This window comes from Lathamus discolor, chromosome 6 (genome assembly GCF_037157495.1).
Source record: "Lathamus discolor isolate bLatDis1 chromosome 6, bLatDis1.hap1, whole genome shotgun sequence".
Lineage (NCBI taxonomy): Eukaryota > Metazoa > Chordata > Aves > Psittaciformes > Psittacidae > Lathamus > Lathamus discolor.
This window is the reverse complement of record NC_088889.1, coordinates 63,463,592-63,483,052: the sequence shown is the minus strand read 5'-3', so window position 1 is coordinate 63,483,052 and position 19,461 is coordinate 63,463,592.

Below are 19,461 nucleotides of genomic sequence, written 5' to 3'. Positions count from 1 at the left end.
TAGGTACTAAACTGCTTACTTTCACACCATGCTAAATTAGCTTATACTGAGATTCAAATTTAAAGCAGAAACTAATAGTGTTCGAGGAATTTATTGTCCACTTTTACTCAACATAGATCAAGCTGCTGTTATCTGCTAAATATCATCATCATACATATGCCGCCCTTGCCCATTCTGCCACTTAAAATCATGCCAAAAGTACAACATTAAGCAGATTATGTTTTCTTTAAATTGACCTTTAAAACTGAAGTTTACAATGCCCTGGTAAGAACTTTACATCTTCATTTACATAATTTTCCTCTAAATTACAAGTTGTGTTTTATCAGAGCAGAGTATGCCAGAGGATATGAGGAAGCCAACAGAAACATGTTCAAACCCCATGGGATAAAAAGTTCTCCGAGACAGGTTACACAATGCAAGAACACAAGAAAAAAACAATAAAAATCACCTGTTGTTGAATTACAGATGCCCTCTTTCCCTTGGGGGTTGCCAATTATCATCTGCTCTTTCTCAACATTTTAAACAAATATTCTAATAAGATGGAAAATAAAAGTTAACAAGTGGTGAATTGCTTGGATTGTTCATGGTCATCTGGAATGATATGGCAGCACAACTTCAAAATAAGCAAGGTTGTTTTCTTCACTTGCTACATAGGAACTGAAAGTTGAGTTATAGCCCCAGCAGCATCACAGGAAATTAACATCAATCCAGAAGGAACAGAATAATGACAACAGAATTCAAAATGTTCTGGCTAGAGGAAAGTTTCCCTCAACACGTGTTAACACCCAGCATCCATCAAATATATTATTGTTCCTTGACAAATGTGTGAAAACACAGAGTAGGGTCCCAGAATGGTCCAAATCTGGAAAGTATTTCATGCATCAAACCAAGTTTGCAGACATTTCTTGGGTGAAATAGTACTAGTTAAAGACCTGTATGCAAGCATCATGACATGTTTTCAAGGCCATATGTGCACTTGTAGTAGGCAGAAAATACAGGGCTACTTTTGTATCATCTGTGATGTTGATTGCTTTCGTTTAGAATACCTTCACACAAGAACTGAATAGAAATGAGAACATGCTTGGCACCCCTCTGAAAACATCTTGCATGATGTGTTGGGAAAAAAAAAAAAAAAAAAAGGAATCTTCTTTTTCTGTGTAGCAATTAACACATGATTAAAAAAATAGAGCTATCACAATTTCTACGTGTTTGATTTCTGAAGCAGACAAGACCCTACCAGCGTATCACGCATACTTAATATATATATGCCTTATTAACAGGGATGTACACTAGGAAGAGGCAGATTAGCTGAGTAAATCCAAGTCAACTCTAGAGCAAGCTCTGCAAATGAGGTTTCTACACTATGCCTGAGCTAAGTCTGCATGTGATACTCCAACTCTTCATTGCACTGCCTTTTAATTAAGTTAGACACAAAGTTAAAGAAGGAGAGAAAAAAAATGCTTATACTCAATAAAATCAGAATAGTCCATTTCCTTTTAAATACTATGATGCAAGATAATTTAATAATAATTAAAAAAACCCAAACAACAAAACACAAGAAAAAGAAAAAACATAGCTTTCTCCTATTCCCACTGGCCAGAGTGCTCATCAGGCTATTAAGTCAATTGTTTCTCTTTGAAACCATCTAACCAACAGTTATGTGTCAGGTTCTCACATGGGGACTAGCTGCAGGCAAGAAACAACAGGTAACAACTCGTGTCCCTGCTGAGCCATGTTGACTTCTGCCAGTCAGAGCCCACTCAGCTGCTCATGTCTCCATGCACATGCAGGTATCCTCGAGAAGGCTGTCCTTCAGCATGGGAAAAACAGCAAAGGCATGATTCTGCAGCCAATGAACCTTCCAAAGAGTATTCACATGCCATCTCCAAAATGCTCAAGCTCTTCTGGCAAACAACTATCAGTGGCAATCAAACTCATTTACATTACAAAGCTGCTCTCAAGAGATTAGTGAAATCCCTAGTTTCATTTATTTAACTTGATAAGCAGATTTTGCTGCTGCAAAGTTGATTTCCTATCTGGGTGAACTCTTGCTGCATGAAAAACTTGACACTGAATATAGGCTCACAGGACAACTGTAATGGGGCTGGTGCTATCGAAGAGAAACGAAGGAAAGAAAAGAAAAATGCTGCAAGATTTTTGACCTCATGGCTAGGTTATGGTGGGCAGAGCTGCAGAACACCAACTCCTTGAGAAATAAAGCATCTGTGTACTGTCATCTGTGCCGGTGCTCTAGTTCTGATTTCAAGCAGTACAACAGTAAGGTAAAAAAAAGAAAGACACATTTTGCAGTAATATTTACCCCTGTTTATCAGGTACTTGCATCAGTTGCACAGCTACCCTGCTGGATAAAATCCCCACTGTACATACAATCATATCTGAAGATATCTAAGAAATAAAACACTTTGTTTGTCCACTACACTAGGTTCTTCCTGCAGAGTCAGTCTAACCTCATCCAGAATTGTAAAGCACACCTATCAGCCCTCTGAGCACTACTGTGGAAGCTTACCATGTAAAAATGTAATTTGCCTTTTGTGGTGACAGCTGTAAATGTGAACTAAAGACTTGCAACAGGAGGTAACATTTCACAGACCTCCTCCTCTCCTGTCACCAGCATTTAATGGAGCAGACTGCTCTCTGTAAAAGGGTACAGAAGGCAAGAAGTCATCTCTTGGCTTTCACCATGGAAGATGCAGTTGCAATAGCTCTGCCTCTGGCTCATTTGCCCAGCAGTGATTCAACAGACCTAGCTTGCACGGGTGGGGAAACATGAAGTACATTTAAAAAACATTAGGAATCAGTTTACTGCAGAATGGTAGAAATATGCTGCAACAAAGATGGTACTTGTCAGCTGTGGCCTCGCAAAAGCAGGCTTTGACATTCTCTTAATGCTCCCCTCCACAGTTCTGCACAGAGCAGAGAATTAGGGACAGACAAGAGTATGTCACTCTGCTCATCTTATGAAATTATATACACGCAAGCCATCCAAGATTAAGGAGTTTCGTGCACATACACCAACATGCACAAAAGGTACAATGTTAGTCGTTTTGGAAAAGTAAAGAGAAGAACATGAGGCTCTCAGACTGATAAATCAATCTGAATTGTTACAAAGGCATGTTATAGGGTTTCATTGCCATGTTTACCATTTATGAAATATAGACACATGTGGGTTCTTACACAGCCAATATGTATTTTGAAAGCAAGGATTATACTTGACCGACACAAGTGACAATGCTTCCTTCCCCTTCAGGGCAATTAATTTCTTTTATGATGGCATGCTACTTTGGGAATTTAAGCGGCTGATAATTTCTCTAGCCTCCTAGATAGAGGATAGATCAGTCCTCTACCTTCATACAGCATTTCTAGTTTTTGAAGAATGCAGAAATGTTTTCTAGGTAAGGAGGAACAGCATGAAGACAATCATTTTTAGCCTCTATGTTTACAAAGGGCATCTGACAAATGGGGTGGCTTTTGACAAGCCTCTCTGTAACAATGACAGGGCAGTTAGAGCAACGTGTAATTCTGTTGCTTAAACATGAAGCACTAACAGTTAAGCCAGGCATGGAGAAGGTTTGCAGCCTGAGCTTTACCAAAGTATAAAAGATGAGCTGTCATCAGTGGTGAACTGGGCAGGAAGGGCTGAGCAGTCTTGCTTCATTCCCACCTGAGATGCAGCTGCTGCTGCAGATGCCCAGGGCTTCAGACACCAAGGGCACAGCCATATAAAGCCTTCCCAAAATCAAAATGGTCTTTTCTCCCACATAGAAAGGGCAGATTATTCATGAAAAGTGTACTATAAAAGCTTGACTGTTTCAGAGAATGTCAAGTATCTACAACTATAACATTCTGCCTCTGCCTCTAAGCTCTTGCATACAAGCATGTTACTACAGCTGAAATGTTGAGGATGTGTATGCTTTGTTTGTTGGGGTTTTTTGTTTGTTTGGGTTTGCTTTGGTGCTGTGGAGGTTTTGAGGTTAGAGTTTGCTTTTTTATTTTTTTAATTTGATTTGTTTGGCTTTTTTTTCAGGGTTTTTTTTTAACACCGACACCCCCCCCCTTTTTTTTTTTTTTGTATTAATGAAAACAGTTCTAATTAGCTACAAGCACCTAGCTTCTAATTAAACCTGCCAAAGGCACTGTGGATTTTTGTTTTCTTTGTTTTCTGAGTAAACAGGGAATCCAAGTGCACTGTACTGGCCTTGGCAGGGCACCTCATATCCCTCACTTGCAAGGGTGAGGTAAATAGTTTAAGGAAGAAGAAAGAGCTTTGAGAATTGTGTCATAAACGCATTACTATAATGCTCACATCAGCAGCACTGTGGCTTTTTAATTTAAAGCATGTATTCCTTGGAGAATTACCATTATCTCATTTTTTTGCACTCTACCTATTATACAATTATTTTCAGAGATCTTAACGTAACTGTCATGGCTTCTGAAAAGCAGCAATCGCAACCCCCAGCCACCACCAGCCCTTTCAAAGGGCCCAGAGGGAAAGCCAGCACATCAATTGTTACAGCTTTCAAGGCACCTTTTAAAAAGGAAGAGTTAAGTGTTATTTTATATATTTTTCATGCATAATTTCAGTTGTGTCTCAGTAAACATATATCCCAGGGCTCTAGCATTTCATCACAGAGGTTTAATTGCAGAGAGGAATTGAATGCAAAAGGAGGGGTGCAGTTGGAAGGTGGGGAGGGGTGTTACACCTTCGGGGGCGCGGCAGCTCTGACCCCGCCCCTGCGCAGCGACCGCGGCACTACGGCGCCCCCTGGCGGCGTGCTGCGCGTTCCGCTGAGGGGCGCGGAGCGGGGCGCTGTGGTGAGGCCATTAACCAGGCGGGGGGGGGTGGCGCGGGGGAAGGGAAAGGAGACGGCCTCGCTTGATGACTACACAATGAGGAATGATATATTTTAATTTAAACACCATAAACCTATTGAGTGCTTAATTAACTTTAACCGTCTTTAGGGGAATGGAGCCAATTTGAGTGGGTCAAAAGGAGTTGTTTCAATATCAAACAGTTTTACATAGTCAATCCATTCATTCGGCCTACAGCTACTGATTAACACACAAAATTAACATGTTAGTAAAAATTCATATTCAGATCTCTGGGGAAATTAAGATGCACATGCACAGAGCATGATTAGCACAATTATTGTTTTCCCCCAACAATATAATTTAATGGGTTTTCAGAATTACAGAAGGAGAGACTTGGTGCTGGTTTGAATTGATTATTTACCACAAAGCTTTGAAATACAGAGAAGACAAAACATCCTGAGCCAAGAGGCCAGCAAATGGAAGAAAACTGGAGCAGAGCAAGTCCCCAGGTCCCTGCTTCAGGAGGGTAAGGCCGGAGCAAGGGAGCTGGCAAGCGTCAGGCGTTCAGCCTCCCCTGCTTCCCTTTGCCCTTGCCTGCCACCTCCTTCTTATCCTCCTCCTCTCCTTCCCTTTCGTGTCTTGATGTTGTTTTTCCACTGTGTCATTTGTTTTAGTAAGAGAACAAACAGCTCAAAGCTTCTTCCTGTGCCTCAAAGTATTGCCCATGCCAATTACTTTTTCAGAAATAAGAGGATTAGGAAAGGCACCAAACAGGCAAGGCAAAGGTGAATAAAAGAGATGATATTTTAAACACATACAACTGGCAAGCCAAAGAAAAATCACAGCCTGGAGGACCTGGCTTAAGTAATACTGAAAGAGAAAGAGAAATTCTCAGCAACTTCAGCAGATTTTGGATCAGGCTGTCACACATGGGCGTTCCCCCACACCATGGTGTCCCACACATCCTACAGGGAAGTAGTCATTCCCAGCACAGAGAGGCACTGGGAGGTACAAGCCACACAGTTACACACAGAGGTGGGTCCCATGAGACCACCAAAGCCTGAAAGTCAATGGCAGACCAGGAAGGCAGAGTAGCAAATGTCTGATTTTGTGTATCACTAAACTATCAGTAAAGCCTCTCATGTTTAGCAAGTTTAAAAAAATGTAGTCACATGGGGTTCAGATCAGCCACTTCAGATAAAAAAACCCCTTCTGCCTCTTACCTGAATAGCATATCCAAGCTCTACACGAAGATAAACTGACAAACTAATGAAGATCTTGTGAGTGGGAAGTGGTCCCCTGGCTTTTCTAGGTTTGACGTATTAATTAGTTTATGTCAGTATGTCAGTAAAGCCAGAAAGACAGGGAATTCTCTGTGAATAAAAAGCAGGCGACCCTACATGCAGCTTGGTAGAAATCAAGCCACTATACCCCCCCTATGGCACTTGAGCTACCAGACCTCAGGTCCCACTCATCTCCAGCGTGCGGTACAAGAGAAGCTTAGAGCCACACTCCCTGTGGATTCCAAGACCATCCACAATAATGGGGAGAGTCTGGAAAAGAAACTGGTGATCCTTCATGAGATGAGCAGATAAAAGAGGAAATGAGAAAGATGCTACAATCTCCAAGTCTTTTTTTTTTTTTTTTTCTTTTCCTCCAAAACTCAACAGCACAAAGCCCTGTGCAACCTAATACAGCTTTTGAGTTAGTTCAGCCTTCAGCAAGAGATGGGGCTAGATGACTTCCAGAGATCCCTTCCCATCTAGGGCCTCCAACACAAGAGGGACACAGACCTGCTCAAGCAAGTCCAGAGGAGGCCACAGGGATGCTTCCAAGGGCTGAAGCACCTCTGCAATGGAGACAGGCTGAGAGAGCTGGGCTTGTTCAGCCTGGAGAAGAGAAGGCTCCGAGAAGACCTTCAGTCAGCTTCCAGTGCCTAAAGGGGCCAAAAGAAACATGGAGAGGGATTTTATACAGAATTTCCCTGTGTGTCTTTGCAATGGGCATTTCAGAAACAAAATGGCATTAAAATTTTATGAAAATAAGGGCATCTTTAACGAAGTCTCCAAGTCTCTTGTCAGAGAAAACTGAGGGTCTGTAAGAACCACTGTGTGACACTAAAGAATTTCAGCAAAGACATCCATCTATTCACCTCACATAAGACTACTTCCTATCAAAAAGCAAATGATAAATAATAACGAAGTTACCTCAGCAACAATTTAGTTAAGCCACAGAATTATAATTTGCTCTCATAGTTTGCTTTTTATCACAACACAATAAATCATAAGTAGGTGAACAGTGGATAAATTCCATGCAAAACCGAAAACGTATGGTTCATATCTAAGAATAGGTGAGCAGCTATACTTTCAATAGCATAAAGGATTCCGTCTAAACACAGAAGGAACAACATAACTAGTAGTCAAAGTGTGTAAACCCCATGGGTAGATCCCCAAGGTCATAAAATATTCTTCATAGGATATGCACTGATACACGGAATATATGTGAACTTATGTAACAGAGCTCTCTGCAAGTATATAAAGTGTTCTGAAGCATGTTTGTTAGCTGGTAAAAAACACACTGGACATCTGCAGACTCCAGGTGTGTTTTCCAGTGAAACCACACAGGCAGTTACCAGTGGCATACGACAGGACGTAAGCATACATGCATTTTAGAGAGCTTTACAGCAGTATGTTCTAGGAGGCTGTGTGGCTTTGGAGTTGCAAAAAGAGCACTCCTTTGTTTTATGTACATGATGAAAATAGTATAGATACAATGACATTTTTCTATGAACTTTTTCTATTTCACAAGTGATAGTCTGAATCCCATTTAAAAACAGAAGAACAAGAGCTTTTCCTATTACGATCTTTTCAAGCAGAAAAAGTGAAGAGTCATGACAAGTTTATGCCACTTCTGAGATGTTTAACACAAGTATCATAATTGTCACTTAATGGGTCAGGAAACAAAGACAGACTTGTCTCAGTGGTGTTGTCTGTTCTCTGTAGATCACACTTATTTTCCTTTCATATTTAGGAAATGTAATTATGTCTAATTCAAATTACAAGAGAAAATAATTACACAAAGCCATTTTTTTCTTTATAGTTAATCCTCTGAATATTTTATTTTCCAAAGCATACAATTTTCCAAAAAGAAAACATTAACTTACGTGGCCCGTATGGAATTTATTTAATTATATGATATTCCAATATGGTTCCCTGCAATTTATTATGTTAATTAGCTAGATTATGTGTGAAACATTTTCTAATGAGCATATTTTTTTACTTTTCTAATGAGCATATTCTTTTACTTTATATGGGTTGTTTTTTTTTTTCTAAATCCTTCTAATGAACCGTTTTTGTGCAGTAGTAAAAGATAACTGGGCTGTGCAGTTTAAACAAGACGTATTGTAATTTATATCAACTGTGACTTGCTCAAGATTGAGAACCTTAAACTGCATATTTTGTGAGACTGCAATTTCCTCACCGTAATTAAACACAATAATTGGACAATAGTGCATATTTGCTATAATAACTGAATCCTATAGTAATTTAGGAGGAAATGCAATATCATTTATTACAATTGGTGGAGGGAAATTAAAAAGAGGAAAAGGTACTCAATGACTTTTTTGCCTCAGTCTTTACAGGACAGAGGTCCTTCCTATCATGCTGCCCAAGACACAGGAGGCAAAAGCCGGGAATGGGAGAATGAAGAACCACCCACAGCAGAAGATCAGATTCAAGATCATCTAAGAAACTTTAAACTGACAGAGGGGAAATTTAGATTAGATACTAGGAAGAAGTCCTTCCCTGTGAGGGTGGTGAGGCCCTGGCACAGGTTGCCCAGAGAAGCTGTGGCTGCCCCACCCCTGGCAGTGTTCAAGGACAGGTTGGACAGAGCTTGGAGCAACCTGGTCTAGTGAAAGCTGTACCTATCCCTGACAAGGCGCTAGAACTGGATGAGCTTTAAGGTCCCTTCCAACCCAGACCAGTCTGGGATTCTATGGTTCATTCCTGAAAATGGGGGAGGAGGGAGGGAAGTCTCACTTTCTTCACCACCATCTGCAGCTCAAAACTAACCTATTAGAGAATAAAACTGTATCACAAACACACACAAGCTCACATACAAAAAGTACTGGTGAATTGGGAGGTATATGCATGTACATGACAGCAGAAGTCTTAAATGGCACATGTCTACCACAAACTCACTTAAGATTTAGAAGAACAGCAAGAGACAAAAACTGTCAGGAAAAAGAGTTTCTCAAACAGGATAAAGAAAAATGCAGAACTAGATATCATGATAGGATCCACTTTTTGCAGATAGTACATGTAATTTTTTTGTAGGTGGTAGAGGACAGAAACCTGCCCTGCTGCTCAAAGTGCGGTCAAGGAATGCTTAACCAAAAAAAAAAAAAAAAAAGAAACCACCCACAAAGAAATTCAAGTTGAATCAGCCTCTCTCCTTAGATCCTGAAAGGTTTTACCTGTGTCATCTGAAAGTATATTAACACTACAGAATCACTGATGTTGGGCCAAATGTCACATTCAAGTCAGTTTCCAATTATTATCTTACCATTTATATTCATTTTCCATTAATGGGAGCACTGTCAGAGCACTATAAAAAATCCTGCTGTGGCCACACACATTTCAAAGACTTGACAGGCCAGACAGCCACTGAAGCCCTATAAATATTTCAGATGACCTAAATTTTTTTTGACCAACAGATACTGATGTAATAATAAAAATAACGGATGGAGGAGGAGGAGAAGGCTTCAGGGTGTATTCAAAGCAAACTAAGCTTGTGTTGATTTCCTTCAAACATTACATTCAAGTCACAGTCACTTCAACGTACTGCCAATACTCTCTAGATGTCTGTATACTTTGTGTTAAATCTTTTGGCTTGACTGTTGTTAACAAACCAAGAATGTTCAGGACTATGCTATAGTTTATCTTGCGAAGAACAATAGAAATACTGCTATATGTTACAGTAACATAGCACACATGGTAACAGACATAGCATCTCCCGCAAATGCTATGAATTTTGGGTACACTGTAGATTTTGCTGGCACTAGATCCATCAAACCTAACCCTAAATCTGCTCAGTGAAGTGTCTCTTTCTTTAAAAGATATCCTCGATGAAAACTGTCACAATAAGTTTGCTATGCTAAGGCATGTATTAGTCAAACCATGGTTTTGTCCTTTGTTTTGGTTTTTTCCAAACTGCAATTTTGCAGAAAAAAACATCTTAAATGTTACTGTATAGTAAGAAGGAGCTTCAATCTTACTGTCCCTCGGTGGATCACATCAAGGCACTAACCAGCAAGAGGAAATCTGGCTGTCTAAACCATTGCCACCACTTCCTCAGAGATCTCCCACAATGACCCTGACTTGCAGATCACAGCTGAGATCACACCATGGACTAATAGTTTAGTTAGAATATCATTAAAGGCTCCCTGACAGTGAGCCTTTTAAAGCATCTTACTTTGCTTTAATGCTCTTTAGGGAATTAAATAGGACTAATATAGTCACAGTGAAGTTTGTATCAGCTCAAGAACGCCTGAATTATGCCCCATTTTTTGTTGTTGTTTTGCAGAGCAAAATAGTGACCAGATAGAGATAATATAAAATATATTCTGTTCCCACCACTTAATACTTCTGTACATCATAACTTGTCTCAGCACTTCCTCATAACAGCCAGCTAGACTATGTGGCCTGTAGCTACCTTCCCCATCAACACAGCATGCCTCATCAGAGCAGGGATTACAGTCTGTGTCACGCTGTGACTGGCAGGAGTTGAAAGACTCAATATCAGTTCTTGAATCGTTTTCTAGTAGTTGCTGGATGCAACTCTAACAACCACTAATCTTAAGCTGCAGCACACTCTAATCCTTGCCAAGTCTTTCTTGAAAAAAGCCTTGCACCAAGTCACAAGATTCCTCAGTGCTGAGCTCCAAGACTTTCAGTACTGCAATGGTTTTTAATTAAGTGATTGGTGATGAACAAATATTCTTTCCACGTGTACTGTACACTTCAACACACTACTGACAGTTTTAAAAACTCATGCATTAAAATCATTGTCTAACTATGTATTTAAAACAATTAAGTCATCATTAATTCGGTAAATGACATAATAGTCCTTTAAAATTACAGAGGAAATCCTTTCCCATGACATACATAGATATGATATTTGTCTAACAGGGTGATCTACTTATTATGCACCAATTTAATGCTTTCTTAAAATACATAGCAACAAAATGCACAAAGGAACAAAGTTACTCGATGTAATTTTTTGACACTGTAAGTTTAAAAATCCTGACATGCCAAGCCAACTTAAAACACATCAGTGCCAGCACAGGACCTCCCAATTCACTTGGCACCAAAGGGTTAATTCACCAAATTAATATCCTACCTCAAATAAGAATAATTGTAGCAAGAAGCAAAGTCTTATGGTAACCTTAGTAAGTCCATGCTACTTCAGAGCACAACAGTAAAAAAAGCCATGCAAATGGAGATGAATGGAGCACAAGCCACCAAGGTAATTAAAAATGTATTTTCCATCTCCTAGTAATTGAATTTTGTACAAGCTGCAAGTTAATGAGGTCATCTACCCTCGAGCACTGACAGGGAAGCAGGAATAATTATCTTTCAATTTTTTCTTATGTAGCAATTAATTTTAACCATTCGCCTCCACCCCACTCCCACTCCCCTCATTCCAGTCAGTCAAAGTCCCAGCTAAGCCGAATTGACAAGCCATTGACAGGGTAGCGACACGGCATGCCGAGGCAGGCGAGGCAATCACGAGGCTGCAGCTGGTGAAGGCTAAGTGCTTCCAGGTGAATGGCACCGGAGAGCCGGCATTCTGCCACTCCGAGGACTTGGGACATACAGGAGTGCCTCACAGCACATCTGGTGCCAGGTGGGCAGGGAGGTGATGTTGCTGACTCGGGAAGGGAACAGAAGGATGGACAAGGATTGATGAATGGACAAGACTTAAAACAAAAATGGCCTTTTTTTTTTTTTACTATAATTGAGTATGGCATACTACATTTGGTGGTTGTATGAAATAATGTTTCATACCTTGGCTTCTAATTCTAAATCACTAACACCAATCAGACTCAAACCCTTATGATGCCTCCTGTAACTAACTGACAGACTTACAGCAACTCTACACTTAAAAGGAACTAAACATGTGCCAAATCAAATTTGTGAGAATGGGACAGAAAAAGCGGTTTGACCTGTGAACCAAGGCCTCTCAAGCTCTGTGCAGATGTCCCCATTAATAACTGGGCAACCTCTGTGGTCCTTTCCTTGACCCATACCATCTTTCAGCAGCTAAAATGAGTATCTCTCGTTACAAAAAAACAGATAACTTGTAACACTAACACCACCAATGTAACAGATTCACATAAACATTTCATTAACATGGTTAAGATCAAAGGGAGGAGGCCTAAGTGTTTGGTTATTAATACAACTCCTACATTTCCTCCCTTCAGTTAAGACAAACATTATGAGCACATTTCAGACCAGATGGAGCACACAAAGATGGCTATGTGAGCCCACAATGACAACTTGTCCCTGTATGTCCGTGTATATGAACTTGTCCTACTTGCCCTCAAGCTCCATTTCTTCTACAATTTTTAATTGCTATTTTTGGCTAGCATTTTTAGGAAGAAGCCCTTTCCCAACCACAACAATTCTGTTTTAGATACTCTTACATTCATGAATTATGACAATGATTGCGTCTTACTTCACCTGGCTCAGCAGTGCAGCAAGCCTTCCCACCAGGTAAAAACTCCTTAGCATTTACACTATTTAAAAGTCTCTTATATGGACTACTATAACTGCAGAGAAACTCCATGAAAATGGTAGGAATTATTCTGTGTCAGCAGTGGTGTAAACACAGAAGAAATCTCAGACCGTTGCCTTTGACTCCAAGTCCAAAATCTGAGTGCCTCTTCCTTTTACTACCCAGTTTAAGGTTGGTGGGGTTTTTTTTAGGTTGATTCTACATATTTCAGAGGTTTCCAACATATTTCCTTTTAGATGAACATAATTTTCAAAACAAATCTTGGTAGAAAAGGTAACAGAAAGTAGTCCTTAGTGCTTTACTCCATTAGAAACGCAAATAGTGGTCATTGCAGGTGTGAAAGTAGGTAGCACCTAGAAAAGTGTTACATGCAAAGGGCACTTCAGCTTCAGTATAAAACTAGCATCAGGAATGAAATCAAAAGCAAGCAAATGCAAAGATGGAAACTGGAGGGAAAAGGAGTCATCATTTTCTTTTGAGCACATAACACATTAACAGTTTGGTAGTACAGTAATAGCAGTAATTTCTATACATTTTATCACCTAACTTTATGTACTTTGCAGCAGAGCCTTCTACTTTGCTTCCCTGGGATGCTGCATTTCACAATCTAAAAGCTGTTGAGCTAAATATAAATCAACCAGGAAGTGGAAAAATAAGAAGATTCTCCTGAAATGAAGATGAATTTTCACTTCTAGCTTGAGACTTCATCTCAGTTTCTCATGTCATAGGGAAATGTCTAACACATACTCATAGCATATGTAGAGATTAATACCTTTACAAATACCAGCATTTCTGATATTTCTGACTTTCTTCACTACTGAGCAGTGCCCAAGAGAACAGAAACTGAATCAGTATCTACTCTGACAAATCACAAATGAAAATAAGGAAACTAACTGCCACTTAGCCAACCAGAAATAAATATTCTTGGGTGATCACAAAATAAAGCCCCAAAATTTTGCTCAGGATTGAAATAACAAAAAAAAAAAAAAAAAAAAATCCACTTCACCCAGGAAACTGCAGTAGTTTAACTAACTGCAGCCAGGTGCAAGCTTCAGACAGTTGTGAACACTAGTGACAAGTCCAGATGAGCAGCAATTAGTTACAGTATTACAGAGAAAAAGCACATTCATAAAGCTAGTATTCATCACTCAAATTCATTTGAAGACACTATATACACAGACATGATGGAAAGACATGAATTGTACCACAAAGACAAAATCATTCTCAGTGGTTAGTTAAGTGTTGTCAGTCAGTCCTAACCATTTCACAGGCAGGTTTCTCTCTGTAATGCCAGATTAAACTTGGCAGGCTTGATGGGGCGTAAGAAACTTTATGTAGCTACCACTCCTGCTCTTTTTGCAAAGCTAGGGCAAGTTCATCCCTTTAGGTTTACTCCAGAAAGCCCAGGTAAAACAAGAAAATCAGTTGCTATGTCGTCTGGAGGTTCTCCATTAGAAGGGAAAGTTCAAATACATCTGCATAAGCTGAAGGAGCTGCTTCATCATCTCTCTTGCCTCTGAAGCGCAGAAGGATGGAGGAATGAAGTGCTTGCTCAAACAATGCCGGTGGCCAAAGAGGAAAGACATGGCTTGTCATGATACAGCTTCTCTTCTGAACACATACAATGTTCTGCTGGGTCAGACAAATTGTCCATCCTAGGAAGCATCGTGTATCCCAGGAAGGGAAAAAGGTTTAGTTTTTTTAAAATACCTAGCACCATCAAATTGTCTTCTACACATTAGTCTCAGATACATTATTTTTATTAGATATATTTACATATTCTGTCTCCATATTACAATGTTTAGGAGATGTTTCTCTCGTTTGTTGAAACTTTCTGTATTTATACATTAAACCATCTGTGTGAATTTTACATTCACTTTCTGTCAATCCAAGTCTTCAGATTTGGATTAATTCCCTTTTCTAACATTCTTGTGATATAGATCCAGGGAAAATTAATATATGAAGAACTAGGTTAAGAATCATCACCCTTTACTTTCAAAGTCAATAGCTTTCTTGTATCATACAAGGGCTAATTGCTATTTGGGTTAACCACAAGAAAGAACCACCTCTACCTCAACATACAACAAACTCCATAACATTAAGTATGTTACCTGGCTACTGAAAAAGCTCTATGATCAGGAGAATTCATGCAGCTAATGCTACTCAAAAAAATCCAGGTTAAACACTTTCTCTCCAAAAAGTAAGAATCCTAAAACTTAGATACCGTTCTGAAAGCCACCACAGCCAGAACACAGAGCAAGAAAGTACATAAACCATTTTGTCTAGAAAAGCAGATGAGACATGTAATTCTTCTGCTTCACAATCAAAAACCTCTAGTACACAAACTAAATTGAAATCTCTGCTTGGATGCTGAAGTATAAAGGAACTCATGTTCCCAATAAACTGCAAGCAAGACACATTGTCACAGATGCACAGGAACAATTACACCTTGATACAATTTTGTTTAAATACCAGCTATTCCTTTCAATAATGATCTGCATAAGAGAGCTGATACGATTTAATCCTGTAGACAGCTGGAAAGCATCAACATAAGCCGTCCTAAATGCCAACATTAGACAAATCAAAACTTCAGATTAGTGCTTAAATTTGATAAGCAAAGTGCCAGTTTGAAAGATAGAACTTTTTATACATACATCTCAGGCTCTTTCAAAACAAGTGCAACTAATTTTGGTCTAGCATAAGTTTTACAGTGTGAATTGAGAACACTGCATAACATCCCAGTCTGTTTGCCTATACTGGGCTCCTTACTGATTTTTCTTTCAATTACTGTGAAAACACTAAAAGCAGCAACCTGGGAGTACCAATTAAATTCATTACCTTCTCTTCAGGTAACAGCTAAAAACCCCAGCCCTGCCAATCTGCAAAAGAACATGGTCCCACTCCAGAGGCATGCGCAACGTAAGCTTTAAAATTCAACTGAGTTTCCCATTTACAGTATTTCTCATATAATCAATGCTAACTTGAGACATCTCAAATCCTGTACAATTTTTTTCTTTGTCCCAGAGATCAATATAATTACTTGCTACACTAATACACCTCCTACAAATACTTCCCAAATATTACCTTTTTTAATGTTAAAATAGCTTATTACATAAACTTGTGCACTCATGAAAGATTTTAGGCTGTACCATTAAATACTTCTGCATTCATTTTCTAAAAATCCCATCTACCCAGATGTTGCTTATCACTCATCCATTTAATTATTGCACTGCTGACTTCCTCTGGCTTTGACACAGTGGGATAAATTGTGCTCAGGTGTACTGTTCACCCTGTTCCAGACACTTTCCCCCTCCTCTTCTCTAAAAGGTCATATAGGGCATCTACATGAAATAGATGTTACAGGAAACTTCACACAAACGGTGAAATTGATGTTTTTCAAAAGCCCTAGATCTTAAGAAGACTCTGATCTTACTACACAGTATGTCAGCTTGGCATACAAGCCTGCCCGTGTGGGGGTCCGTGGCAGTCTGCACAATGGCTCTGGGAGATCCAAGCATAAAGGAAGTTACGTGAACTAAATCTCACAGTATTAAACTTACCTCCAGAGCAGGGGATCAGTTTCAATGATCGTAATGATGTTTACTGAGGATCCTTGACAAACCTGATGGTTCTCTCCAGCTGTTCAGCTGCCAGAGCAAAATTATTCTGTAGGATCTCTCTAAGCCCCCTCAGAACAGGTTGCTGACTGTGCAACTCCATAATAATAATTTAGAAAGAACAACTTACATTCTTGACATATTTAGTTTCAAAAGCACTATCATTTACAGCTATTTTCTTTTACCAGCTGGCTCAGTATTAATTTCTCACACCACCACAACCCAGCCCTACTTCATAGTCACACACAAGTATTAGGGAATATGCAGAAGGGAGCATAGCAAAAATTGAAGATTTTTCAATAAGTTTTCAGGTAGCAGTCTACAAAACTGGTGTGAATCTCTGTTCAGAGCAATTGGGAAAACTCTGCTTCTTCCAGACACCATTTTTCAAGTGTTGCATATTAGTTTCAGCTAAGATAATTTTTATAAAGTGAAAACTCCAAAGTCACAATTTTTTTTAATGAGAATTTGTTAACTGCCACAGTTCCTAACTACCCTCAGACTTGGATAGGAGTCACATATAGTCAGTTATAGCCAGCTTTTTTTCCCCCAAAGATTTCACACGGGTTGAATTCTGACTTACTGTTTCCCGGCATCAAACTGATTGACTAATTTCACTCCTTAATTGAAACCATTCTTCCTCCATTTCCACCTCTCCCTAAATGGCATGATAGCCAAAATATTTGATTTCTGCATTGTCTGAAATAAGAAAATTTTAGTTTCCAGTGCATAGGTAGATTACCTATTGAGTTGAAAAACTAGAACTTTTATCACACCAGTCAAGATCTGTTGCTGATGACAGATTATGCTTTTCAATGCCGATCAACAGAAATTGTACATTTCCTACTTTAATTCTGTTCACATTTAAATGAGGGATTTTCAATCAAATATTTAACTGAACTAAATCCTAAAATGCTTCTTTTCTTTTAAAGAAATATTTTAATGTAAAGTTTAGAGTATCCAGATAGATAGTTTCCAAAACATGATTCTATTATATGACTGCTAATAGGTAAACCCTGAATAACACATAGCACACTTTAATTAGTTCTTACAGTGAACTCCAAAATAAAAAATATAAATACCAGGGAAATACTACACAGGCCAGCAGTGTCTCATAACACATTTTATGTTATTAACTGATAGCATAAAACTACTAACAGAAGAAGAAAATAGAACACGAAATTAACATCTTCCTTTACAGAACATCATATTCTGGACTAGAAAGGTCTTATGAAACAGTACTTGGAACCCAATTTATATTCTTTCAAAACCCAGTCCATATATGTGCAGGACTGAACTTCAGCAAAGTGGCACTGCCCTGTAGCACAGCATAAAATAAGCCAAATAAAGACAAACTGTGAGAGGATCAAAGTAGTAAGACATTCCTGCTTTTCCTCTGTTTCCTAGGAAACTTCTCTATATTCATGTTTCTCTCATGTCCATGTTTTAAAATAATCATGTGACATTTACACCTGAATTAATTCCAGCTATAAATACCCCCTTCTTTAGATAGTTTTTGGGAAGTTAGTAGCTCACGTACCTATTCCAGTAAGATTTGTAGGATTTTAAATTATTATTAATTATACTTTCATGCTAAATAGAGTATTTGAAGTATGGAAATTAAAATAAGCAAATCTAGATTAAGCAGGTCTCCAAAAATCTTCTGCATTTTCAAAATAGTTTTCTGTCCTTATACAGCAGTACTTCTTAGGTCTTCAAAATGGTTGCTCAGTAAGCAATTCTTAACTTCTGAGAGATAACCAAGTGTTTTTCTGTCTCTGCACCCTTTCATATCTCTATGGATATTTCCACCTTAAGTGAAAAATCACAACTCACAGTAGTGGCTTTTCTCATAGATAGAAATAAACACCCACTACAGGCTTGTCAATGCCTTGTCAATGAACCCACTGGTTCAGCCAGCACACTGTGGCACCTGCTAAAACAGAATGGGTTTTTTAGTCCTGTATTAAACAAGACTTAAAGAGTAAGTTGAAAAGACCGTATCTTAATGGTTGACCTTCTGCAGCCATTGAAGTATTCTACTCTTTGAAGTTCATGATCAGCTAAACACTCACCTTGCTCTAACAGTGATGACTGTGCATGTCTGCAAGTGTGTCTAGGTAAAAGTGACTTTGTGACAAAGTTTGCTAGCTGAGGTGCTGGAGCAGTCTACCTGTATTACTATAGTTCTCCTCCTGCTCTCTGTAGCCACGTACTTCGCTGTGCCCTAAGATCTTGATCGCCTCTTTAATTCATTATGTCTGCTCTGACAGTCAACCTTACATCTTTTTCACCTAGAAGACATGCACTGTGAATTACTTTTTGTTCTTCCAGTAAAACAGAAAAAGAAATCAAAACTGATCTTCACTTCAGTTCTTCCCTCCCTCCCCCCCAGTTTATGTGGCACAGACCAGCCCACAATAATCAAACCAGAGCCATTTAGTGTATAGTCTAGTCTTGCTGTGACTAATAGGATGATTGGTTGTATAGCTTCTTTATGGTTGTTCATTATAACACCCTTACATAAAGTAATTTAATTTCAGTGGGATAATTAGGGTATTTCTAATCTAACTGATAGTCTGAGTGAAATGAGATTCTCAGAGGGAGATTTGTGTACCAGGAGATTGGTGACCTTCGGCCCCAATTTTCACACAATGTATTAAGCTGACAGCCTTACTTCCAAGCCCTGCTGCACCAGCTCTTCACCACTTGTGCAGATCTATGTGATACAGACAGCAACACTGAATGAGGTTCTTCTACCCAAAATCCTATTAAAGGAAACTGCAATATTTTATTTAAATTACAGAAAAATAATCAAGGCCATCAATCACTAGTTGGAAATGCAGCACTATCAGTAATCTGCCATGTAAAGCAGGCAACTAAATTCTTGATTTTAGACTGTGCCTTACATGGCAACATCAAGCATATACAACATGCATTTGATCAACACCTACAGTTTTGTAAGTACTGAAAATTTCCCCCTCCCCAGTTTTCTGGAAATACACAAAAGTTGAAAAAGCTACTTCTGTACCATTGGCAAACTGAATCAATGCTATATTGTGTTTATGAACAGAAAAACTAGGTTTTTCTGCATGTTGCTGTAATCTGTAGCTGTCAAGCAGACCAGACTACCTGGCTGATGAACAGGCGAAGTCCTCCACTTCTTCTCTCTCACTTACATCCCAGCGCCTTTCTGTTTTCTGAAAGCTGACAT